At 41.1% G+C, this 27,966-nt stretch overlaps 1 protein-coding gene across 1 annotated transcript in view; it reads left to right on the top strand.

The window, feature by feature from the left end:
* Window positions 1–27,966, top strand: part of LOC131691058 (mucin-2) — a 610,571-nt gene that overhangs the window by 309,707 nt on the left and 272,898 nt on the right. The gene's annotated exons all lie outside the window — the stretch shown is intronic.

The following is a 27,966-nucleotide window of genomic DNA, read 5'->3' as shown; positions in this document are numbered from 1 at the left end:
TGCTACTGATGCTGATGGTTGCGAAAAATCCGGCAGAGCGCAAAATTTTCCCAATTATGCTAAAATATTATAATTGACGGGATTTATTCAACTAGTTTTCCATTTGAACGGCAACTAGACCGCATCAATATCCATCCTCCATCTGCTGACACCCAAGAAGCAAGCCGACAGATCATAATCGTAATCATTCCTGAGCGTACTCCGAACATTATAGAGTTACTACAGGACGCACACGGATTCAATTATTTCCCGCTCGCGAAGGCATCATTATCGAATTTAGCCCGTTCGTGAAGAGTGGAAATTCGCGGTGTCGTTCATGCTAATGAGAAAACATCAAATATGGAAGAGTACCTACCTACCCACAGCAGCAAAGAGTTCTTCGGAAAATGTTCAAGGATCTCCTCGCAATTTACTTGCAGAGCGCGCGCAACGACCGCGCAATTATTTTCAATAGTACTCACGCTATTATATTTAAATTTTTCCTTTGAAATCGTTGCACCTAACCACAATGTCAGCGCAAGGCAGGAAGCGAAAATTGTCTGGAGAGTTTTCGTTATTTTTTTCTGTATGACTGCGCTGCATTCTGCACTGCGACGACGGCTTTTTCGAGGGGAAAATCTCGAATAATTATTCATGCCACCATTAGCGAGCTGTTGTCATCAAAGCACCCTTTGGAAATACAAAACAGAACAAAATAATGGAATCAATTAAAATCGCTGACAGAAGGCGCGGGAACTTTTCCAAGTGTACGTTATTTTACCTCAGTTTGTTAAGATTTCCGGTTGTTGCGTCGTGTTTGTTGTTTGTGAATGGGCACCGCTAAAATCCGTGGTGCGTCGAAGTGCATTTCAAAAGCGATTTCGAGCAGGAACATTTGAACTCTCTGCTACCAACGGCAGTCAGTCAAACTTCGTTACGAACAATGCTGTGCTGTCAACAAACAAACAGCTTGATTTTGGGAAAAAAATATCTTTTCTTGTGACACATTTTTCGAAATGAATAAATCAACTCTGAACGATGAAACGTGCTAAGTGCGATTTCGCATTTGCTGCTCGAATCACCAGGGAGCACAACAAAGTGTCACAGCTGTACAATATGACACACTCAAGGGTAACGAAGTGACAGCATCCTTTTTAAGCCACGCACAAATGCATTCTCGCATTCTTTTCCCCGTATAGTCGTCGAGTAAAGATTTCCACTGTTTTCACCACTCCCGTGGAACAGAACCCGGTAGCCATTAGCAACCGGAGCTGACCCGAGCCGTGTCGGATAACTGTTGAGTGACAAGACACGTCGTCGTACATAGCCGTTCCCGCATACATCGGTACCTACGTAGGATACGTGAAGAAATGTGACAACGGAAATGGAACAGTCACGCTACAAAGTGTACTACGAAAACTCCCGGCGGGACCTCCCCCGGCTCCTGTCATGTACTGTAGTTTACCTGTTTGTTTAACGGCAAGTGACACCATGCAGTGTCTAGCCTTTTTTCGTCCGAAGCTTGCTCAAGTGCTGCTTGCTTTTATTGCAGAGTAGGCGGCGACAAATTGTGTCCATTCAGCAGCTGTCAGCAATGAAATCCCTCGATGTCAATGTTAAACGAATCACTGTTCACTTATGTCGTTTTTGCTTGAAGCGAAAGTGACTCAGTTTCTAACCCCAACTGCTGTCAAAATATATGAACTGACAGCGGTTGGGTTAGAAACTGACCCAGTTTTGGGTACAAGCTAAAATGCTATTAATCTAATCACGACCAAAGTCCGGATTGGTTAGCGCATCCCGATTTCACTACCTTTATGCAATATGGTAGGGTGTTGGTATCATTTTCATTTTGTTCATACCTGTTAAAGGGTGCCATTTATTAGACTCGGGTTAAATATTGTTTGTTTGTAAAGGGCGAACATGAAATTATTGCGACACATTCAACAGGGCATAACTTTTTTACCATTGGGTAAAAATCAACCAAATTTTGCACACTTTCTCATTGATGTGTATTGTTTACATGCTGTCAAACTCGAAGTCGTGTTTTTCGATTCAACGAAAATAGACGTGAACCAACGCGAGTCGAGAGAACAAACTCTTTCCAAACACCAGCAACGTTCCTGACTTTCCTGACCTGTCGCACCGGCAGTTGGGAAAAATGTTGAATATTCACCATTCAACCGTCTCCAGAGTGTTGAAGCGGTTCCAGGAGCGGTTGACGTTGGATCACGGCAAAGGAGCTGGAAGAAAACCGGGACCGGAGAACAAAAAGATGGAGGGAAAGGTGAAGCGGATGATTAAAGCAAATCCCAACGTCTCAAGCCGTGATTTGGCTAAAAAGATCGGCATGTCGCAGAGCTACGTCCAGAATGCAAAGAAGACTACATACATACAAGGTACAGAACTTCCCAAACTGCGATGAGCGGCAACAATCGACGGCTAAAACTCGGGCACGGAAGCTCTACGAGAAGATGCCGACAAAATATGGCTGCTGTGTGATGGACGACGAAACGTATATAAAAGCCGATTTTAAGCAAATTCCGGGGTTGGAGTTTTTCACCGGCAAGAGCAAGTTCTATGTGGACGACAAATTTAAGAAGAAGAAAATGTCGAAGTTCGCCTCCAAATATTTCATTTGGCAGGCTATCTGCTCTTGCGGACTGAGGAGTGAGCCTTTCGTGACAAAGAGCACAGTAAATGGCTAGATCTACAAATCTGAGTGCCTCGAGAAGCGCCTTTTGCCGTTCTTGCAGCAGCACGACGAAGCTCCGCTTTTTTGGCCAGATTTGGCATCATGCCACTAGTCTAACAGTGTCCTGGAGTGGTATGAGGCCAATTCTGTCCATTTTGTTCCAAAGGACCCGGTGGAGCAGTACTGGGCAATGATGAAGCGGGAACTTCGGAAGAGTAAGAAGACAGTCAAAGACGAGAAGGACATGTTAAGAAAATGGAAAAAACTGAGAAACTGGTACCGGATGACACTGTAAAGACTTTGATGGAGGGCATCAAGCGAAAATGCGTTCAATTTTACACTCAAGGCTCCATCGATTAACTTTTCTTTTGATTTTCGAAGTAAATATATGTATAAAACTACTCTCAAATTTTGGTTTGATTTTAAACATTATAAGAAAATTGGCATGACATTTTCGGTGTCGCAATAATTTCGTGTTCGCCCTTTATGATTTTTTTTATGTACAGTCCATGGCAATATTATACTTTAGCCTCGAAAAAATGTCATTGCGTTATTTTAACTACAATGGATGTACTATAATTGACAGATTAAGCTAAACGAAAAAGTTCTAGTATAAGCTAAATCAACAGTGTTCAATAAAAATTGAGAATTTTTTCAGTCATGTAGTTAAAAAAACAGAAAAAAATTCCACGGATTCAGTACTTTTTTTTTATTAAAAACGTAATGTTAATTCTTCAAAAAAACGTTAATGAATATTGGAGCAGGGGCTCTGATCAGCCGTACGACGCAACATAGTCGTGATGCTCTCACAAGAGCGCTGGACGGCATTGACGTCCATTTTCCGGATACAATTCCGGATCCTGGTGGTCAACTGCTTCGTATCCTTGGCCCGCCAATTATTTTTGTACACTAGAGCACTGAGGGAGCCGAAAAAATCCTTTCCTTTCTTTCGGCAGGTGCGGCATATTTTTTTAATTTTTTTTTTGAATAGTAGCTGTCATTTCCTGGAATGTAGGTTTTCGAGAGCGGAAAGTAACTTTCGTCGTCCAGCACGCACGACGTCACGCGGTAGTTCTTCGTCATCCGCCGGCACTGCGATTTCACGATCGCCATCTGCTCGTCCGTGCAGGGCCGGCAGATACCGTGGGTAGTATGGGCAGGGCCGTCGAGAGCCGCGTCGGGCCTCAAGGCTTGTATTACTGCCGGGCCCCTTTAAACCTATGTTCTCTAGTGCAGTATGAGTTAGTATCTCTTCAGCCACGGGAAACTCATGAATCCGTGGTTTCTATTAGACTCTGGTTGACTCATACTGCCACATCTACAGATAGCGTGCCAGACAGGCGAATTTCGACAGCTTCTTATTCCGTGGTAACAAAATAGGGTAAAATTGGCATAGTTACAAGTTTTTAAATTTGTGGGTATTCAGGAATCAGCAGCGTCTGGTTCAAATGGCACATTCGCCATGTGGATCGGAGATCTGTGCCTTGCCATGAATCGTTTTTTCATCATTTCCCTTATGGGAAGGATTAGGGAAGTAGTAAGGTTAGGGGTAAGGAAAACAGGATCTGCAGGTGCTACAATAGCGGGAATAATACTTCCAAACCACGGAGGGATTTAGAATTTGTATTTTAACAGTGAGCGGATATATTTTGTTTCGCGAAACAAACGCTTCTGTTCCATTGATGGTCTAGAACATAATCAGCACGCTATGTCTAACATAGTGAAATTGTATGGAAATTATATGGCCATCTTTAGCTCCATTTGTACTTTTAACAATAGATCTTAAGGAACGTCTCGAAAAGTAAATAGGAATATATTTTGACCGCAATAGGCCACTTTCTACTTGTAATCGTCACTCATTTTTTCGACACAGTAGCTTGGAACATAATATTTTGCTTCTACTGTGCAGACAAAGCGACACATGGATTGTTTTTTTTGCTGGTAGCGGTGGAGCAGTTTTTGGCTTTTGTTGTAAGAAAAATGAGAAGGTAGCAGATGCAGCTCAAAATTTTTGTTTAAAATTATCAAATCAAAAAGATTTTCTATTTACATAAGTAAACTGTGAGAATATGTGGGACGAGACAACAATATAAACACAGAACACAGTAATCAGACGCAAATAACACAACTGTGAGTACAGTAGGCAATTGAATACTGCTGCTGTTGGATTAGCTGAACTGTTTTGATTTCTTTATTTTGCGCATCATAATTGGGTTCTTATAGACATCACACGCATCTTTGGTGAGGCCCAAAATCACCGTTCTATCTCAACACAATGCATTTTTAGAGGGAAAATACTAGTACGTTCTATAACAATACAAAAATATAAAAATTAACCTTTTATTCAACGGTTAGTTAAGGTCGGTCTACCTTCTCATCTCGTCCAGAGAAGAAACTGAAAATCGTTCCGCTATAGATACACGGTAAAAACGACTGCAGACTAATTGTGTTGATATTGATTTGGAAATGTCCTGTAAGATCAGTTACTCGGGAAGTGAAACAATTACTAAACGAGTAGATTGTGAACAACGTGCAGCACACCAACGAAAGCTGCCACGTTAACAACATCATCCCAGTATATATAGGCAAGGACTCTAGAGAGATACGCTTACATGAACTATCTCCACACGTCCCTGACATCGTGATTAACAAATTTATGTCAAGATACGGAGAAAAGCTTTTCATAACAGCTGAAACTTCGCATTTTCCCTGATGTCCCTAACGTTGTTCTTATGGTGAGAATGCTTCCGTACAAACCAACTCCTTCATACGTAACCATTTTATGCGGATCAACCGAAAATGGGACGTTTCATCAGGCAACACTGATTAATGATTATGCACCCATGTAAGATTCCTATGAACGAATTCTGCAAAAAAACCACCACAGAATACTTTGTGCAAAAGAACAATAAGCCCATCTGCTATAACCGTAAACAGCACACCGTTATCTTATGCCAAACCACAAATGGCTACAAAATCAATATCTACGGCTCTGACAGGAACAAATATTCACTCAACAACAATCACGCCCAGTATCTCCACGCCAACACCCAGCACAACCAGCAAAGAAGCAAACGTAGAAGAGGACGGATGCGTTTGTCCATGCGCTCGCATTCCTGTTTGACGTTCTATTGCTTTCTTCGAACATACTTTGAATTGGCTTCACAATATTTCGTAGTGTATTCCTCGATTCAAGTAAAAAAACTCGCTTTTTAACTTGTACACAAAGTAGACAATTCCCTTAAGAACGTTTGTTTTAACAAATGTCAACTATCAAATAAAGTTTTCATTTTTTACGCCTCCATCATTTAATAATTTAATAAGACGAACGATTACAAAGAAACTACTATTGATATTTTTATTTCTCTTCTATGAATACCGGACGTGTTCGCCCATCTACCGAGTAAAAACGCGGGCCCCCAAATACGACCCGGGCCCCAGGGCAATTGCCCTGGCTGACCCCCCCTCTCATCGGGCCTGAGTATGGGTAGTGCTACCCACTCGAAAATAACCGAGAGAGGAAATACCCACTCGAAAGTTTGGAACAAACTAAAACCTGAAAATAACCGCATATTTGCCTTGCGCACAAAATGCATGCGTCTGAAATTCTCGATGCACAATAATTTCATTTTTTTTTATTGAGATTCAAATTTCTTTTGGCTTACAACTCAATAATTAGGATTTGTTTAAAATTTAAACTAATTTTTTTTAGTAATACGAAGGGGAATATACAGGGTTTTTGGTTCATGATTAAGAATCTCTCGAGGGATGATTGACTGTCATATTTGGAGAAAAAAATCGTTCTACACATACCATCAAATCTCAACCGTTACAGAGTTATTGAACTTTTTGTGTAGAAAACTTATTTATCTTAAAATAACTCTAACTCGAAAAATATATCTCGTATTTTAAATCTTTTAGTGAGAAAATTTTCTATTGAATGGTGTTCTTATATCTTTCAGTTAATCAGTATTAATTACCTTTTAGTTGTAAAGTAGTTCAAAGTTGGTGTTTTTAATGATGTTTTTGTTAATTTTCTCAAAATAATCAATTATGATTATAGCAATATCTATTATCCAAAAGATGAGATTGAGGACGATTTATAATTTGTTCTTCAACATGTTATTCCTATCTCTTATCGTTTCCTTGTAATTTCACTTCAAATTTTATCCTGTAATCGACCTGCAAGTGCTTAAAAGACTTTAATCTAAAAAATATGCTTTATATCGTTATTACCAAGGTTTCATTGGAAAGTTGAGAAAATTTACTTTCGATATATGTACAGATATCTTTTAGTTAAGTGTACCAAATTACTTTTTACTAGTAAAATAACTCAAAATTAGCATTTTTGGAGAGTTTTGTAATTATTCTAATTATTAATCAACTAAATTTATCATCACTATTGTTCATTTGGTGCCCCTTAATATCCTCTACAACTTGTTATTTGACACTTTATCCCTAGCGCTTTTCATTTCGCTGCAATTTAATAGTTAACACAGCATGATCTCGTCACAAATGTAGTAGATTCGAAATCGTTGTTTTTGCATATGAAACGAGGTAAAAAAAATGATTTTGCTTCGAAACTAAAAGAGATAATTTAATGGATCCAAAGAAAGAATAGTAGAACTTGCTGAGATGCATTAATTCCGTGATAATAATGGTCCTGTTCCTTATTTACTACTTTAAGATAATAACGAAAATGCTTTTAATAACACTAACTTTAAACTAATTAACTTCTAAAAGAATACTAAATACACTTAACTGAAAGGTATTTATACCTTTTTCTATGCAAAATTTTCCTGGCTTTCGTATAAAAATAAGAAAAGGTACAATAAGTGCCATACTTTTTCAATAAGAGCTAGTATAAGTGAATGTGAGATAAAAATATCCAAGTTCAATAACCCAAACACATGAAAACAAGAAAAGATAAGTGTATCATGTCAAGGAACAAATTATGCAACTCTTCAAGACTAAAAATTTAAATTATTAAAATGGTGATGTTAACTATTAAGTTTTTCGCGAAATGAACAAAAAATCAAACAAAATTGTTAAATTTTAAATAAATTACTGTGAAAAGCTTACTTACTTAGCTGAAACATTTGAGAACATTTTTCAATGGAAAATTTTCTCAACTATCCAATGGATCCAAAAGATTTGAAATAAAAAGTTTATTTTTTGAGTTAGAGCTATTTTAAGACAACTAAGTTTTTAACACAAAAAATTCAATAACTTGGTAACGGTTGAGATTGGAAGGTGTGTGTAGAACGATTTTTTTTTCTCCAAAAATGATAGTCAATCATCCCTCGAGAGGTCCTTAACCATGAACCAAACACCCTGTATTTTGATGCATCTACATTTTAAAACAAAGAATTCAGATCGATGTGCAGAAACAATATTAGTGCATTTTTATTCAGACTAAAGGATGAAGTTAGAAATATTTTCAAAGATTAGATATACAATTTGCGTTTTGTCAAACGGAAGAATACTTCAGGACATCATGAACCGGATCGCCGACTGCCCTCCTTAGATCCGCTGGGTATTCATTTGTGACCAGATTTACAGGTACAGCTAGTAGGTCTGGTAGCGCACGACCAGACAACATGTTCAATGCTGCGATTATCGTCACCATAAGCGCAGAGACCACTCTCCACGACCCCACTACACCGGAGATGCTCATCTAACGTATAATGACTGGACCCGAGATATGATCCGAATGAAGTCACGAGTCTTATCCATGCGCTTGAACTAAGGCTTGTTTGTGCCTTTGGGATTCCTAAACTTCCATTGTTCTACGAAATACTGGAAAACTCGTTGAAGCTACGCGATCTTTCATGAATATCTCCTACTACTGCCTAACTGTTCGCCTTTTCTCATTATCATTGTAAGTGTCCACAAATGCAAGGAGTGTTTTTCATGCTCCATCGAATGGAGAGCATCGTTGGAACTGTAACGATGTGTACATGGTCGTTGAAGGGTAAATATAAAACCTTCAGTTTTATAGGGAGAATGTATGCAGCACAACCTCTTTTATGATCACCCTCACCACTACTGTCTTAATAATTAGCATAGCAGCGATGCATAGCTCGTCGCTGTTGTGCTATCTTATGACAAGCGCCATTTAGCACATTTCGAGAAAAATGATTTTTAAAGTTTGAGATTGAATGTCTTGAAACTTATAAACGGTATAAACAATCCAAAGAAGACAATTTATGCTTCTACCTATTCTGCATTAATCTCTCAAATATTACGAAGATCGGTTGACTATGTTGCGAGTTTTTATTATGAATGTAAACAAAAGTCGCATTCACACGTGTCATAGGCGTGTATTGATGACAAAATTTGTATGACGTGTCATAATCGTGCATGGAAAATTTTCCATAGAAAAAATTAATCGATTTTTAACTTTTATTCATATCTTTGCATTCATATAGTCTATAAACAATCGGTGAAATGCATTTTGAAGGAAATGAGTCAGGGAATCTAGAAAAAATTGTTATTTTTGGTTACAGTATTGCCAAATATCCTTTATTGCCAGTTTAAAACTAAAACTGTGTTTTTCTAACAACTGGTGTAATTTTCCTTTGAAAATGTTTATGCCATTGTGTTCCTCAGACATTTTCACACATAAAAACATCTAAACCTTCAATATAACTTGTGCAAATCCCTAGATACAGTGGTTTGAAGCAAAAAACTCAAAATTTCTCATCATGTTTCTCGCTATATCTAAGTAACCAAGTAGAATTTCAAAATTCTGAAAACGCCACTTTGTAGAGATTTTTCAAACAAGTAATGTGGCATATCTAACTCAGTTTACCCCAAAATGGCGTTTGTCATAAGATAGCACAACAGCGACGAGCTGTCATCATCTAACGAACGCTACAGTGAGATGCGCACTACAATGCTTAGCGCGAGCATCTTTGTTATCAGATAAATTTGTGTGTTCAAAGAGCAATCATTACGTTTAAATAAAGTATTGTCATTTAATTGCGAAACATCAATTGTTTCAGTTTTTGAGTGAGTCATCTATACGGAATGTTGTTGTCGTCGAAAAAAGATTTTTGGTTCCGTGTGTTCCGATCAACGGTTGAATAGAATGCACAACGTAGGACCTAGCCACCAGATGAAAAATTATTTCTCTCGTTAAACGGTTGACAAACCGGTGCCAATAACCGCGTTTTCAGCATTCAGTTTTTCATTTGCGTTTCTAACGTTGCATATATTCGGAAAAAATCGGACGATCCGACATTCAAAAAGTCCTTATAGACCTTTTCGCGTATAATTCTGAGTGCTCTCTACCCACCACGAAGTGGGAGACCGTCCACTGCTCTTTGCACCGGATCTCGTTTCGTCTGACTTTTAGTCGCAGTGTCGTTAATCAAGCCAGTTAAAAAGTTGTATGCTTCCACCGGAAGAAAAAAATTTTTTTCAAGAAATTTGTTACGTAATAGAGGAGGGGGGATAGAGAAATTTTGCGTTACGTAATTTACGAATTGAGGACCATTCATAAATTACGTAACGAAAAATTAAAATAGTGGGAGATCTACGTCGGAAGTTAACCAGATATTTCGTGTTAAACCTAGGAAAATCATGGGAATGAAATATAGCGACACTTGCGATTTTTGATGTCCCACGCGAACATTTCTGTTAATTTCTAACTTTTCAGAGACGAGGGCTCACTTACTTCGGTTTTGTAATAGCACCCATCAAAGGACACTCAGGCCGTTTCGAAGCAGCTTAGGGGAGGAAATGATTTTCTTTATTCGGAAATTTATAGGCACATTAGGACATGTTCCAACAATGGTATTTTCAGACTCTCGCTCTTTAGTGGATAAGGGAGCGTAGAAATTAGTCGTGGTTTCTACGTTTCTTTGTTGGGTAGCTGTATGGCCCAATTGTTCGCAATGATGGCATGCCCTGAGGCACAAAAAGGCGAACAGGTAGACGAGCCCCGTTCAAAAGAACAAAGTTTGAAAGTATAGATCCGGCGACAGGCTCGTCATGAAACTGATTGAAAATAAGTTCTTATAATCTTCGATTTATACTGAACGCATTTGCTTGCATTAACTGAAGCAAAGGGTTCTGGAATGAATCGTCCCCATATTTCGCTATTAATTCTCCTGTCGGAGACTACACCATCAATCTCTACTTCCCAGGCGGGTACATAGACAAGATACTTCTTCGTATACGGCCGAGTGTTGTTCAGTTATTTTACGCGAAATATTGATGATGGTAAATGGTTTATACTCGGTTCGGAAGTTGTATTAGATAAATAAGATATATATCGAAAAGGAGAGTTATCGGCATTATTTTACCATCAGATAAATATTTAAATCGACCTCCATTGAGCCAGAGGGGCTGTCTGTTGTCGGAGATACCTTCCTATTAGTCGACACTAACATGCAGGCTTCAGTACCCGCGCAAAGAAGGTTTTATCGAAGGAAACAGAAAACTAATGCAACGAAATTTAAAACAACAGAGTAATTGGTACTTAGCTGTGGAACATTTGTAGTATCAGTAATCAACAGACACATTTTCGCTGAGCCGTCGGTTACACAGCACTTTTACTTACAGACACCATGTCTGAACTTTCGTCACCACGAGTAGAAATCACTCCGAATCTTACTACCCACTCGGGAAAAAAGTGTTTCGCCGGCCCTGTTGTCGAACAGTTTCTTCAACGCTTCCTTCTTCTTCGTCGCCATCATCTTCGCCGGACAGCCTTCCGTTCCACGCTTAGGGATGCCAGGATCCGGTAAACTGTACTCACGGGCACGTTTTCGTCTCGAAAGTGGTCTACCGTAAACTTTTTTCGCCGGTGACCATGCGTTTCGTAAAACCGTACAACACGCTCGCGGAGTGCTTGCTCTTTCGACGCCATCTTCAATTGAACTGACAGCACCCGAGTGAAAAGAAACTTTACACCCATTTCTGGGGAGTCCAGAGAAAAAAAAAATACGCTCTTTACTTTATTTACAGAAAGGTATTGAAATTATTCTCATTTTTATTGAACACCCGTTATTGAATATTTGTTAGTTTCATGGTTAACCTCGTCCTGGTAAAAGTATTGAAGTAACACAGTTACTTGAACACTTTTAGGTATATTTTTGCTGCTACAGTAGCGTTGAAGTGTATAGGCTAGATCCCACTCTGATATGGACAGCGTGGATGGAGAAGCACACGAAGTGTACGTCCTTAGATGGTGCATGGTTGCGTATCGGTGAATTCATGTTCACAAATGGTCTACACCATATACGGAAAACGGAGCGGTTGGTGGGATTCGCGAGTATGGTAAATCTGCTACGGTTTGCTGGATCAAAGGGTGTTTGCTATTGAATGGCGTGAAGCACTGATTCAATCATCAAGAATTTCTGACGCACCGTGTGGTTTGCATCAGTTGCGATCTTGCGTGTGGCTGTTGTTTGTGGCAATGCTCGGATAGTATCACTGATATCGAGTGCTTTGCAAGCTTCTTAATCGCCGGAAGTTACGGCGTGTTTGAGTCTCCCGCCGACTCTTATGATGCTGTCTTAGTACAACTTCTGTTTTAGACACTTTAACAACGCCGGAACTGGATATCAGTGGGTTATTCCTTAGAGAACATTCCCCGTTGTACTACACGACTCAAGGCTGGATCTGGTGCCCGGAATGGAGCGGATGCAAAGCCGTACGCAAAGGCTTGGAGCTCGTACGTTGTGAGCGGTTCGCCGCGCTTGAGATGCCAGAGAACTCGTTGAAGGGCAAGATCCTCGAAGAGCTGCTGGATCTGGTACCGGTTCATCTTTTCGGTGTTGGCTATGAAGGCGATCATGTGTCATCACTGCATGACGATCGAATGCAGGCCCCCTGTTCGACAGGTCCAACGAGTTGCTTATTGTCGACGGAAAATCCTGCTGACGTCTCGCATGACCCGTCGAAAACAACTCGGAGCTTCGTTGTTGTGAAAGATTCTTCGAGTACAGGTTTTTTAGTGCTGTAGCAAAGCGGGATGACGTCCTCTACTGAATAGACGATCTTTTCCAGGTGCGCCATTCGTGCGTATTTGTCCATGAATTTGCATCATTTGTGGTTGGATCACGCTCTATTAGCTTCTCGAGGCTAAGGACACGATCGCGGGTGAGTGGCAAACGAACGAGAAAACGACCGGACGAATCGCGAGTGGTGGTAGTAGTATGACGTTTGTCACACTGTTTTCCTTCATCGGAATCCACGGAACACGGCTCAAGTGCCTCTAATTCTCAGAACTTCAGGTGAATCAAGATCGCGATCCAAATTTGAGGATGAATCGCATTGTTGAACGGATCCAGTTTTGTCACTATTTTTCAAAGAAACTCTGACAGTTCAGCTGAAAATGAGTTTTGCAGGTAGGGTACGATCACTGTAGCCAGTGGGATAACCATATGTTATTTCTGGGATGTCACCATACCCAGGGATAGCATAAGGGTTAGTGCATTGGGCCGGAGTCTCAAAGGTTGCGAGTTCGAGTCTCGCCTCTGGGGGGAATTTTTTTCACATGATTGCTTAGCTTCACTCACCATTTCCGATCGTTTTTCCCCGTTGGATACCACCAGTCCTAAATAAGGTATTGGCACTTAAGTCAAAAGACCAAAAATTGAATTATTAGTTGAAAATGATCTCAAAGTCATCGAAATTTTGCATACATTTTAGGCTTCGATCGTTTTTTGTTAAATTTGGGAAAATTATGAATGAGAAGTTTGTTTTTTTGTCTGAAAGCTGCAAAAATCTCTGGCTGTGCCAGATAAATCTGGTTTAATGGCATCCCTGAACGAATCCACTCATCATTGGCACTGACAATTGACATACAAGTAAAGTTTTCAATGTGTGAAAGAAATAAAACTGTCGTTTTTTTCATTGAATATGTCTTTTCGACTGGCTAAAACTGTCGTTTTGGAATGCCACCAGCAAGTAGCAACTTGCCACTAGCCGGCGCTATGATCGACTAGCAAACGCTATACGGGTGTTGCGTGCAAACTTGGATACAATGCTGATTCATGGATATGCGATGCTGTATGCGATGGTATTTTTCTCCGCATTTTCATTTAAATGTTTAGCACTCTGTGGTGAGCGTAGAAGAGAAAAAATGCGAGCATTTGGCCGACTGTGTGTTGAACAGATGCACATTCCAAAACAATGAAAAATGACTACATGGATCGGCGGTGGGTGAGTGCGTATGAACCTTATGTGTGCGTAAATCAGTGTGCACGGCTTAAGCGGGCCTTACACGTTCAATATTTGTGTCAATACTAGTAAAACGCTTTTAATCCACCTAACAGTGTGATGAGACATTTCTTATAACTCTTATCACTCTCTTCGGATATTATATCGTTTGAGAACATTTAGAACTCTCGTCGGACCTCGTGGGCCGGAAACCGGTAGTAATAGCGGGAGACTTCAACGCTTGGGCAGTGGAGTGGGGCAGCCGCTGTACAAATAGCAGGGGTCAAGCGCTAATGGAAGCGTTTGCGAAACTCGATACTGTGCTAGCTAATGATGGCTCCGCTAGTACATTCCGTAGAAACGGAGTGGAGGCGTGGATTGATTTGACCTTTGCCAGCCCGAGTCTGGCTCCAGGCATGGAATGGAGGGTAGACGAAGGCTACACCCATAGCGATCATCTAGCAATCCGCTTTAAGATCAACTATGGTGTGCAGCATCCGAGGGCGGGAGATCCCTGTCAGGTACGCGGGTGGAAGTCCAATCACTTCGACAGCGAAGCTTTCACCGCGGCCCTGGGACTGGAGGCCAACACCGACAGTCTAAGCGGGGATGCGCTGGTAGCTGTTCTATCACGCGCGTGCGACGCCACTATGCCGAGAAAAACACTGCCAAGAAACGGTAGATGCCCGGTATACTGGTGGAGTGCCGAGCTTGCAGCTCTACGGTCAGCCTGTCTCAGAGCTAGACGTAGGATGCAAAGAGCTCGCACCGAGGATGCAAGAGAGAACCGCCGTGAAGCGTTTCGAGCTGCGAAATTAGCCCTTAAAAAGGCTATTAAAAGCAGCAAGAGAGCGTGTTTCGACAACCTGTGTGAGAGTGCCAACGCGAATCCGTGGGGTGACGCCTACCGGATTGTGATGGCCAAGACCAAAGGGGGCTCCTCACCCCCAGAACGGTCTCCGGACCGGTTGGCAACGATTATCGAAGTACTCTTCCCGTCTCGAGCCACAAGCCCCTGGCCACCTGCACTACGAGACAGTGCGGGCACGGTCGAAATGGTGGCTCCAGTGACGAATGAAGAACTACTCGCAGTGGCTAAATCCCTAGCAATGAACAAAGCTCCAGGGCCGGATGGAGTTCCAAACAACGCTCTCAAGGCAGCGATCATAGCGAACCCGAACATGTTCAGGCTAGCTATGCAGAGATGCCTTGACGAGTGCCGTTTCCCCGATAGATGGAAAAGGCAGAAACTGGTGCTGTTGCCGAAGCCCGGGAAGCCGCCAGGCGACCCATCGGCGTACAGACCAATCTGTCTGATAGACACGACTGGCAAACTGCTTGAGAGGATCATCCTCAACAGGCTCACCCCGTACGCGGAAGGTACGGACGGTCTGTCAAGCAACCAGTTTGGCTTTCGGAAGGGTAAGTCCACAGTGGACGCTCTCAACTCAGTGATAAATACTGCCGAGATAGCGATCCAACGAAAAAGGCGAGGTATTCGATACTGCGCGTTAGTGACACATGACGTGAAGAACGCATTCAACAGCGCAAGCTGGGATGCCATCGCGCTCTCGTTACACCGGCTTAGCCTACCGGTGGGTCTGTACCGGATCCTGGAAAGTTTCTTCCAAAACCGCGTACTGATATACGAGACCGATGCCGGTCAGAAAAGGGTTCCGATTACCGCCGGAGTCCCGCAGGGCTCGATCCTAGGCCCGGTGCTATGGAACCTCATGTATGACGGGGTTCTGAGACTGAAGTTCCCTCCTGGGGTCAAGATCGTCGGCTTTGCTGACGACGTAACCTTGGAGGTCTACGGGGAGTCAATCCCTGAGGTAGAACTAACCGCAGAACACGCGATTAGCACGGTGGAGGAATGGATGAGCGCGAGAGGCCTGGAGCTCGCTCATCATAAGACGGAGGTAGTTATCGTCAACAACCACAAGTCGGCACAACATGCAGTTATCCATGTGGAAGAAGTCGCGATCACTTCACAGCGAAGTCTGAAGTCTCTCGGAGTCATCATAGACGACAAGCTGACCTTCGGCAGCCATGTCGACTATACGTGCAAGAGAGCGTCGACTGCTGTTGCGGCACTATCGAGAATGATGTCCAACAGCTCAAAGGTGTGCGCCAGTAGACGTAGGTTACTGGCAGGCGTTGCCGTATCTATCCTCAGGTACGGCGGCCCGTCATGGTCAAGAGCACTGAGGGTAACCAGTTACCTACAGAAACTGGAGAGCACCTACCGCGTGATGTGCCTCAGAGTGATATCTGCCTACCGCACGGTATCACACGATGCATCCTGCGTGATAGCGAGCATGATGCCAGTCGGGCTGGTCATTCGGGAAGATGAGGAGTGCTTTGAGCTACGTGGAAATAGGGGAGCCCGCGAGCGCACCAGGGTGACCTCGGTCGCCAGATGGCAGCGTGAGTGGAACAACTCCTCGAAAGGTAGGTGGACCCACCGGCTGATACCTAACATATCGAGCTGGGTGGGAAGACCCCATGGGGAAGTTCACTTCCACCTGACACAATTCCTGTCAGGCCATGGCTGTTTCCAACAGTACCTCCACAGGTTCGGGCACGCGGAGGTCCCAGTCTGCCCGGACTGCCCAGGTGTAGATGAAACTGCCGAACACATACTGTTCGTATGTCATCGGTTCGACGTCGAAAGAAGAGCAATGCTTGACGTCTGTGGCTGGGACACAACCCCGGATACCCTTATTCAGCGGATGTGTCAAACGGTGGAGAAGTGGAACGCAGTCTCGGCTGCTACCATCCAGATTGCCAGTAGGCTACAGGTAATCTGGCGAACCGAGCAACAGACGGCGGGCACGGCTAACTAGTGATTGGTTAGCTGGAGCGAAAAAGGCCAAGCGCAAAATAAGAGAGTGAATGGTCTGTTCATGCCGAGGTAGGTTGGCGCAGCGAATGGCAACCGCGTAAGGGGTAAACCCAGCCACCCCGAAGCAAGACAGAAGAGTGAGTGTATAGGCGTATAAGTGGACTGCCTCATGCCAAGACGGGAGGGTCGTAGCGTAGTATGTTGGAACTAAGCTATCGATGCCTCATGGCGTGGCAGAGGAGTGAAAGGGTGAGCATCCAAGTCAGTCTCACATTGCATGTTAAGGGTGAGCATAAAAGTCAGCCTCACAGGTTGGTAGAGGCTAGCACAAAAGTCAGCCTAGCAAGGAATGAAAAAGGTGAGCACAAAAGTCAGCCTCGCATGGTATGTCAGAAGTGTGGCCTAAGAAAAATGTCCCACATGGGATGCCAGAGGGAGTGACAAAGGTACAATAGAGTGGCACGATTGAGAGTGAATCAGGTGATAGGGTGAGCACCCAAGTCAGCCTCACATGGATGGGTAGGGCGAGCACAAAAGTAAGCATAGCAAGGAATGAGTAAGGTGAGCACACAAGTCAGCCTCGCATGGAACGTAAAAGGTGAGCACAAAAGTCAGCCTCATGTGGGAGTGTTTGAGAGTGAATCAAAGTGTGATTGAGAGAGCACCCAAGTAAGCCTCATACAGGATGTATGATCGCGTGAGTGAGAGTGAATGAGTACACTTAGTACAGCCATCCCCCCAGAAGTAATACCGAGAGGTAGTTCCTGGGAGGAATGATGGCGGAGCCCAATGGAGTTTAGTCGGTATTAATGGCTGGTCACCATTCGAGTCCGACACGCCCCCAGTGCACCCCGTGTGGTAGATTGGACCCTACCGTTAGCACGTGTACTGGGCTAGGACATAAAGGTCTTCTCCATTGTAAAAAAAAAGACATGCATACACACACAGACATTTTCCGATCTCGACGAACTGAGTCGATTAGCATATGACACTCGGCCCTCCCGGTCGGGATTAGATCGACGAATTTTAGAGTGAATGAGAAAGGCAAAAACATTTTTAGCAAATGTTGAAATTTATGCATTTTTGGTGAGCAGTTCTATGTTTCATAGACATTAAATCAATTTTAACTTCGCTTCCTATTAAATAAAGACTCTTATTACAGTACATCTCTACAAAAACGAGATCAACTTGAAAATAAATCTGAGGATTATGATTGATTACAGAACGCTGGAATTTTCTATTGGAATGTTTTCAGGCAGGAATTTGATATTGATGCTATTAGACAACTGTGAAATCAAGACCAAGAGATCAGTTACATATCAGGACCCCATTCCGACAATTTATCAAGAGTCCTCATGATGTTTACAACAACAGGTTATCAATCTACGGATCAGATAATTGTTATTGTAATATTGAATTAAATCAGTCTGCATCAATAAATTTTCAACTTCAATCCAATATTTTTTTTTTTTGGGTATGGGTGGGGGGGGGGGGGGGGTTGTATGGTGTTAAACCTTCTCTTGGCTACGCCGTTGCTTGGAGTTATTTATTTCGCTTTTTTCCGATATGTTTCAGATCCATCCGATGGTTATAAGTTGGAAAAATTGCAGTCAGAAGGTTCGCACAAATGAACATTTTTGTACTGATAAGTTATCAAGTTCCTTCCAGACAACTTGGAAGTGTTCGGTGATTATTTCTAGCGGTTGTAGATAGTAAAATGAAATACAAAATTCGTTTTATCGAAATAATGTTTAGCTTATTTCAATGGATTATTACTATATTGAACAATAAATAGGCGACAAAGAGTAATCAACAAACAACAAGCCATAACTTTTAAAGTATTCAAAATAGATATTTGAAGTCTTCAGTAAAGTTATTCGCAAAAGTAAGAGCTACAAATTTGCTGAAGACATCATTTCGATATAATCACTTCCAAAAAAAATTGTGAAAATATCTCACTCATAGGGGGATTAATCAGCAAAAGCACAATACCAAAAGAAAGGGCATATTGCTTCCATTAAATTCTCCGAAGATACTATTGACCTAAAATAAGCCGTTTTGGCGTTAATAATAGATTACATGTTTTTGGTCATATTTCTGGCTATGGGAAATGATAAAAATCTTTCGTCCGCATTTAATGTTAAATATCTCTTTTGATAATAGTTCGATTTCAACAATCTATAGCTTGTTCGAAAGGTATTCGTTAAAGCTGTCTAAAAACATATGAATTGTTAATCTATATTGTCAATTTCGGCAGATAATTAAAAAAAAACTGCAAAAAACGCCATTTTTGCGCATTCAAACATTAATATCTTGGAAACTAAACATCAGAATCAAAAACAAATTAATAGCGTTCATACTGTTTTTTAGTTCTTTCATTTAAAATTGGTTTGGATAAGATCGGTTCAGCCATTGCTGAGAAACACGAATGAGAATTTGTCCGTTACATACACACACACACACACACAAACACACACACACACACAGACATTGTCCCAAATCGTCGAGCTGAGTCGATTGGTATATAAGACTCGGCCCTCCGGGCCTCGGAAAAAATCTTGAAAGTTTGAGCGAATTCTATACATTTCTTTTATAAGAAATGTAAAAATAGACAAAAGTATTGAACATGTTATGGAAAAAAATTGAATAAACGATATGCAGAGAGTAATATATCTTCTTGTATAAAAGTTTAGTAAAACTAATTTCCTAGTGGAAATCTATTTTACGTAATATAGAATGCGGGAGGAGTGTAAACAACTAAAAACATAATGTATTTTACATCGGGGAAAAATCAAAGTCCAATAAACCAACAGAATTAATTAGTAGGCGAGGTATAACACGCACAGCCTGCTGCTGACAGCGCAGAAACCCCCCACCAATCTAGTTTAGTAATTAGTTTGGTCGACTGTCTGAATTACCTGCACAAGTGTTGCATTCCGGAGGATTAACACAGTCTAACACTACATACTTTTTCAAGTGCGTCATTAGCCACGATTTAAGTGCACCTCATGTCAACTTTTTTATTTGAACAAGCTAATGTTTCCCATTTTTTGTTGTAATTTTTGAAGCATATACGAGCTGCTGCTCCACTTTGCGGCGTCAAATCGAGAGTCACTCTCGGTGGCGGTAATTATGTGGAATAGATGTGAGTGATGTCTGCCTGTCTGCTGGAAGCGAAAGGACCGCAGACCGTGATGATGCAACTCGTTTCTGTATGGGATGACATTTTCCGCCTGAATAAATTTGAGAGTTTTTATAGTTGCGCGAAATTAGTTCATTCGCATTGAAGTATCAACTGCGAACATTCGAATGCTGGAATTTGAATTTTTTTATGAAACAATAAGCCCGTCGTTGATTTGCGTGAAGAGCAATTGAATGTATCGGCCTACTTGATGAAATTCAATTTTTATAACAAAATCATCAGCTAGGGATGATTAATGCTTCGACTCTGATTATCCGACGTTTCGACAAACAAAACTTGTCGAAACGGCAGATTATTCCAAATGAAGTAATTTATAATGTGTTAGACTGAGAAAGTAAATGGCGATTCTTTCACGGGACAATACTACCACGGAGAACAGAAACCCGTGGTCAAAAACTGATGGTAACAAACTGAAATATGATATCCTGAAATAGATTTGTCCACCCTTACTACTTGTACGTGGAAAAAGTTTCAAATAACTTAATAAATTATCCTTACTCGGTTACGAAAATTCAAATCAATCTTTCCACCCTTCAACCTAAATTTTCACATTTTCAGCTACGCCTCACCGCCTCGCCACATCGATCACACTATTTCACCAGATTATGAACTACGACATTTTGCTGAATTTGGTTGATTTGACATCCCTTCGTCCGTCGTCGCTATCGACGGTGACGAAAAAGCTCAAACCGCCCTTCCGATCCAACACACTCACACACACATTCACGCACAAACGTATGTTTGCCACGGCAACAGTAATATCATTTGCATTTTGATTGGAATCGAAATTTACCGAAATTCAATCAATTTCCACACCGATCGACCGGTTGGTTCGGTACCGCTGTATTTCGGATGGTCCCGCGCGCTGCTGCGCTCAGCCCGGTTTTGAGTCAATTTCATTAGCGACTGGCTGGCACTCCGGGCCAACCTGTCGGGTGATGCGCTACCGATGACTGACTGACTGACTGATGAGTGATGACGTCGGGCGGCAGATGGTGCCTGGAAGGGAAAGTTGTTTACATAGTTTCCCTGGTTGAATTTTGCGAATTGGAAGTGACATATTGAATTGAAGCGAGGTTCTGAAACATTTCCTTTAGGACACGGTTGACGGCCTACCACCGGTACTGATTTGATTAATAAACAAATGTTGATAGATTTTTTTCTCTTTTTAACCATGATGATGATATTTTATTTGGTTCGCTATGCGGTAGTGATATTGGCATGATTTCGAGGTCAACATTTCATATGGCACTAAGTGCAATAGACTGATGTTGGAAAATTGCGTTGGAATAAATAGCTCGTATTTTATGTTCACATTTATCAACAGCCACATGATATAAAGATCAAATAACGTAATGCCTCTCCCATAATCCCTTTTCGACGAGACGTTAGCTCATTGTTCAAGCGGGTGAACCTTTTTACATTCCTTACAAAAAATGTATGGGGTTCGCTTAAATTTTGAAAACTTTTTTTGAGGCCCGAGTCTCATATACCGATCGACTCGATAATGTCTGTATGTGTGTGTATATTAGAGTGGGACATGGTTATATGAAAAAAATAAAATTTGGCTCCCAGTAACTTTTTGGGTCCCATTTAGCTCCCAGAACAACTCTGCAAATTTTTAGCTCGATGGGTGATACTATATTTTTGCGCCCACGGTTTAAAGTTTACATGGGAGTTCGCATGGGAAAATTGTCTTTTGCAAATTAATTCTTCCAAGAGTCGCCCGTTATCTCCTAAAAATAAACAGACGTCTAATTTTTATAGGAAATTTGTCAAGGAAACAAAGTTTAGAAGACTGCAAAACGATCTGATGCTTGTGGCAAAAATTAATAAGCAAAAACCGATTGATGCCCTGACGATTGATGAAAATTTCACTTTTCATAGCATCACTGCTTCTGACGGTTTTATTATATACAATTTTTTTTAACTTTCTCTTATTATGTACAAAAGAAGCCTCAATTTATCCCTCAAAACCTTGCGAAGTTGCCAAATAGTACAGATAAACGATTTAGATACGTTAAGAGAGGATTAAAACAAAATTGCGTATAATTGGACAACCAACAGCAGTGGTGCTAGAAAAAATGAATATTTTATCAATCGTCAGAGGATCAATCGGTTTCTGCTTAATAACCTTTTTCTCAATCATCAGATCGTTTCGTGGTTTTCGAGACTTTTTTCTTTGTTAAATTTCCTCTAAAAGCCACATAACGATTTATTTTTAGGAAGTAATGGGCGACTCCTGGAGGAATTATTTTGTTAAAGTTAACTTTCCCATACAAAATCCCATGTAAACTTTAAACAGTGGGCGCAAAAATATAGTTTCACCGATCGAGCTAAGAATTTGCACAGTTGTTCTAGGACCCAAATGGTACCTAAAAAGTTGCTCGGAGCTGGAATCTATTTTTTGTCCCACCCTAGTGTATATGCACTAATCTCATGCAGAGGTGAGTAAGAAAATTAACCGGTGCGCACGTGCACCGGTACAGCTCTCGGATTCTTAACACGCGTAAACAAATGGTGCACACTGTGTGCGGGTTTGATTTCGTTCGCATGGTAAACAAGGCCGTCTTAAAATCACTCGGGGCCCCTGGGCACTACTGAACTAAGGGGTCCCTATTATTGAACAAGTTTAAATACATGTATCATGATTGTCCATGTCCATGAGTTATATTTACCCCTTGGATTAAGTGTTTCGTTCAACCGTGAGATAGATAGTATGATAATACACAAATCACCAAGTAGGTAATCTACTTAGTTGGGAGATGATAGATTTCTCTTATAATTTATATTTTTTTATTCAGTTCGTTTATTTGATAGGCACAAATGCGTTAGCTTGACGGTGCCAAATTCTTTTGTTTTTTACATATTAAATACTTAAAACTAGGAGGTTACAATGTTCAGATTTTTTTTTTATATTAAGAGGAAGAATTCTACAGCTATCTTAAGACTAGAAATACAGTTCTATATACAAGAGTGGGGGCAAACGATTTTTTTATGAAAAGCGAACATAATTTATATTTATATTATACTCGTGACATCACCGAAAGCAATGTTGCATATTTTCATTCGCTGGAACGCAAAATGCAACTCATCTGCCGAATGGACTTCGAAGCGAGAATTATGGAAAAAGATTACACGCAAGAAATGTCGTACAAAACGTAACCGAAAGTCAAACTCAAACTCTAGAGAGTGCGAGGGTCTACAGAGAGAAAATAAACTCACAGCACAGGTTCACTCAGTTGCCATTCTCTTCAACACATTTCGATAAGGCTGTGAGTTCACACTCGCACGAATCTTCCGAGTCTAGAATCGTGAGAATGAAATTCGCATTCGAAGCTGCTTACCGTTCTTATACGCGTTGATTGTAAATATCTAATTGTTCTCTTGGAAAACGAATATCGGAATACTGCTAGTGGACGGGATTTTTTTCATTGTTAATAATTTTATTTTTGGTTTTATATAGGTTTTCGGGGTGGCTGATTCTGATTCTGCCGTCGAAAATGTAAAATTCAAAATGGCGGATTCAATATGGCGACTGTACTGGCTAAATTTCTTGTTTTTTATATTCAGGTATATTTACATTGCTCGCTGCAATCTCTTATATAGGCGAAGAGACTGGGGCGCCGCTGGTGGCGAACGTTGGAACTAAAGTACCGAGAGGCACTAAAGTTCAAATTGAATTTGTGCGAGATATGACACCAATTCGAAAACAAAAAAAGGGGAGTTTGACGATAAAAATGCTGATGTAAGAGGGGTGAACAAGCGAAGGAATAATTTTAATTATACCTTTTGTGGACGTTAAAGTTTGTGAACAATGAGATAACGAGAGTGCGCAGAAGGATTCGAGTGTGTATCTTCGTCGCGAGCGGTTGACTCTCGTAGCGCTTCCTTCGCGTCGGTTAATTTTAATTATTTACGGCACAGTTTACTGCCTTTTGGTTATCGAAAGTGTGAATAACGGTGCAATTTAACGATAATACAAAGTGAAGTGGCTTATAAAAGCATTTTTCGACTGATCCGAGGTGTGACAGTTTGTCAAAATCTAATTTCGGCAAATGAAAAAAATCTTTTCCTCGCATTACGGGCCGTCCATTCCCGATGCAAGGACAGTAAAAGTGCACAGAAAACATCTAGGAACACAGTGTACTTTCTAAAAATAGTGAAAAATGGTTTTTCAGAAAATAAAATTCGATCCGAAAAGTGAGAAAATACGGCGATAAGGAAATTTGACATATTCAAATAATTGGTGTTTCACCAGCGACTAGTGACTACCAGATGTCGCCCCAAAATTCTTCACCTGAAGAATAGGTGGCAAACCAGCCGATCGGTGCTCAGTTAATTTCGTCCGCGTCCCTTGTCACCGGTGTCGGCGGTGCTATCTTTGAATATTCTTGGATATTCAACTGTTTTTATTGCTTTCTTATTTTATTGCAAATGAGTAGAGGTTTTGATTCTTTTATATTCGGGATTGCAGATATTTTGTCGCATGTAAATTTTGGGCGTTCGTTGATGTGATGGCACTGTAAAAAAACACGTATCCGCCGGTCGGCTAACTTTTCTTTGGACTGAGCAAACTAATTTCTATGTTTGTTTGGGGTTTGTTTTACCAACGGGGGAACTGATCCACAAAACATTCAATGTGTTTAGGGAAAACACATGGCCTTATTTGAATGGAATGATGACTTCAATCATGTATAAGGTTTGAGCATTGACAATTCGCGAGAGGGATCGGGGACCGGTTGGCAATTACCTTCAGTAATGTCAGCACGAAGAATAAGTGTTTTGTTCATTGGTTAGCGTTCAATTCTATCTCATGCCCCCACGCGAGTCTGGGTCTATTGATGACATTTGGTCTTTGGACAGGCGACGACTGGGTGCTGTTGGCCTTCTGCCGGTGGTGGCAGAGTGAAGGGTGCGAGCGGATCTGGCCGGGAAGACAATACCGTAAAGACGAATTGTTGTTCGGGGGTTGGCTCCATTGGGACTTTGATTTGACTGGTGTCGATGATCGCGGGTCGATGCGTACTGAAGGTTCGCCGCATCTGTTTTGGTGACCTTGCAAGTCTAATTTCAAGTTCCGTTATTGGTAACAGGCCCGTGCATCGGGTTAACGATTTCCCTTCAATGTTCGATATAATCGTTCGTATACGTGTTCACAAACAATCCAATAAGGAAAATAGGAAATACTTTCGTTGATTTATAACATATCGAACTATTATAACTCTTTGTCTGTATAACGTGTTATCACTCGGTAGTTTTCAACCCAAAAATATATCGTAGAGACGGAATAGCAAAATTAATCCAAATATGTCGCAATAAATAGTGATCCAGCCCATTACGCAGATAAGATTAGCTTTTCTAGGCAATACTCCCACGGTCGGCTGTGTAGAGTTGGAAGCGAATCCTAGACCCTATTCCCTTCCAAACCACTAACTCCGCGACGCCTATGGAAGAGTCTGATGAACCTTCTGTATAAGATTCCGCATTTTATTCAAACGATCGCCGGGTAAAATCAGCACCGTCACGATAGAAACCACGAACAAATTCGTCGCGTGATTGAATATTATTAAAAATATAAGCAGTGCTCCTTATAGACAGCTATCCGGAGTTTAAGGTGCTCATTTTACTAATCGTATTAATACAACAAATGATAAATTTCCCAAATTCTCGGCAGCCGGCTGCCCAGAGCAATTATTACATGATAACGCTACTGACACATTTACTAACAACTCTCCCCTTCCCGTGATACATGTGGAGATGCAGAGGATTCCTCGGTCTCTAGTAGCAACATGTATCGGACTAACATTCCTTCCTTTCCCAGAAGATCTGCATTCGGACGTAGCCGGCGTCGGTATTGATCAGCATGCAGGGATCAGAATAGATTGTACAATGTGGCTCATCATGTTATTCCCAAGCATGTTGTTCCAATGAACATTTTGCAACCTAATTTGGTTCTGGTCAATAACGGAGTAGCAACTACGGGCGATCTCTTATGCTTATGCTTATGCTTATGCTAATGAGATAACGAGAGTGCGCAGAACGCCTTCTCGTATAGATATCGGCGAAGCAAAGCTGAGCGTCGTCAAATGTTGTAATTATAATATCAGAATCAAAATCAGCTACCCAAAAGAAACCCGTGAATCGAATTTTATACTGACTGCAGAAAAATTTACCAATTTCGTAAAAAATATTGCCATTTTGAATTTTTGAATTCTGGCACCAGAATCGTAATCAGTGACCTCAAAAACTCTCGGAAATCTAGTTTAATGCTCATTGTAACAAAATTCAAATGGTCAGTGTTAAGTCAGACCGGACTAAGTCGCAAAACATCAAAAAATGAGATAATTATAGCATTGGATAAAGAATTTCGTCAGCTACATTCGACTCTTGTCAGATTTGAAATATGTAATAATAAACAAAAATTATGAAAAAAATTAATTGCGATTCAAACTTTAAACTCGTTTTTCTCGAAATCAATATTTTGTCACTTAACACCGACCAAATATCAGTCGATTTCTTAGATGATTACGATTCAAATTATGACAAATAGTTGGTGGAAAAACACTAACCGATCGGAATGGTGCTTTTGAAAAAGTGGCTATGGTTTGCTTTATTGCGCAATGTGGCGTGCCTCTGCACAGTGTGGTAGAATGACACAAATAACAGCCACATTTTCAAAAGTACCATCCCGATCGGTTAGTTGTTTTTCCATCAACTATTTGGCATAATTTGAATCGTGATGATCTAATAAATCGACTGATATTCTTCTATTAGAGTTTGAAAAAGGTTTTATATGGATAAACCGGTGGCAAAGCTGAACACATTTTTTTCGGCGTATACTACAAAGCATTCAATTCTTACACATACTTGTGATATCTTAGAAATTACAATGTAAAATACCTTATAATATCCTATTTCAATGTGGAGTAACCTCCAACCGTTTATTCACTCACTGACATAACACGCTGTCTGTCTTTTTGCTCACAGACACACGGACCCGTTAATCTCTAGATACCACATCCTCCCCTGGCAAACAATGAGAGACAAAACATCATGTTGCTATGAGCTAGTGTCCCAATGCGCCTTCAAGCTCCAAGCTGTCGATGTACCTTTGTGGTCGTTTTATTGTTCTGCCATTGCATCGCCTTGGAACCGGCTCATCATCGTTCAATTCTTGACCTTCAATGCACTGGTCTTCAGATAAACGTTTCATAGACGATCTTTGATTAGAACTGTGTTGAGGTTGTGTCGATGATTCCGGTATGTCGTCCCGCGGTTTTACTATAAATAAATGAGAAAAAAAATTAGAGATTGTATAGGTGTAATTCAGCTTTTTGTTTTCACCATTGGAATTCGACTCGTCCTTTTTAACATATTTCTTCAAATCTTTAACATTTCTGTCATATGTTTTGTTTGTCGTCATATCCACGATGGTCGCTCTACCAGCTCCAGTTATTTGCACCACTTTGTGGAACGCATTTTTGTACGATGAGTCAGTCTTGTCTCGTTTCTGTTGAGCAACTAACACGGTATCACCCACTCTGATTTGTGGCTCGCGAGCACAGCGTCGTGTATCTTCCCTGGAATTAAGAGTGAACTTCGCTTCTTTGTCACGATCACGTAACTCATCATCTATGATATTTCGTCGATCTGTACGCACATCCGGTAGCAGGCTCCTGACAGCTCGTCCAAACATGAGTTCCGCTGGCGGTACTTTTGTCACATGGTGTGGCCACGAGTTATACGCAGCTACATAGTCAGCCAAAACATCCTTCCAATTTTGCTTTCCAAGTTTTGCAATAGCCGAGATTTTATTTATACCTTGCATACTTCTTTCAACGAGACCATTTTCCGTGGGATTCATTGGAGTACTGTGGATAAGTTTTACGCCCCATTTGTCTTTTAGCCATGTTTGGAGTCCTACACTATTAAAAGGCGGCCCGTTGTCTGCTTTCAACGTTTTTGGAATGTAGTAGGTGTTGAAAACCCTGTGAAGTACTTTTTTTACGGCTTCGGTATCGGTTTTGTCTATTGGAATCGCAACAAGAAAACGAGAGTAGTTAT

The sequence above is a fragment of the Topomyia yanbarensis genome, chromosome 3 (genome assembly GCF_030247195.1).
Source record: "Topomyia yanbarensis strain Yona2022 chromosome 3, ASM3024719v1, whole genome shotgun sequence".
NCBI lineage: Eukaryota > Metazoa > Arthropoda > Insecta > Diptera > Culicidae > Topomyia > Topomyia yanbarensis.
This window is presented reverse-complemented; position numbering and strand designations above follow the sequence as displayed.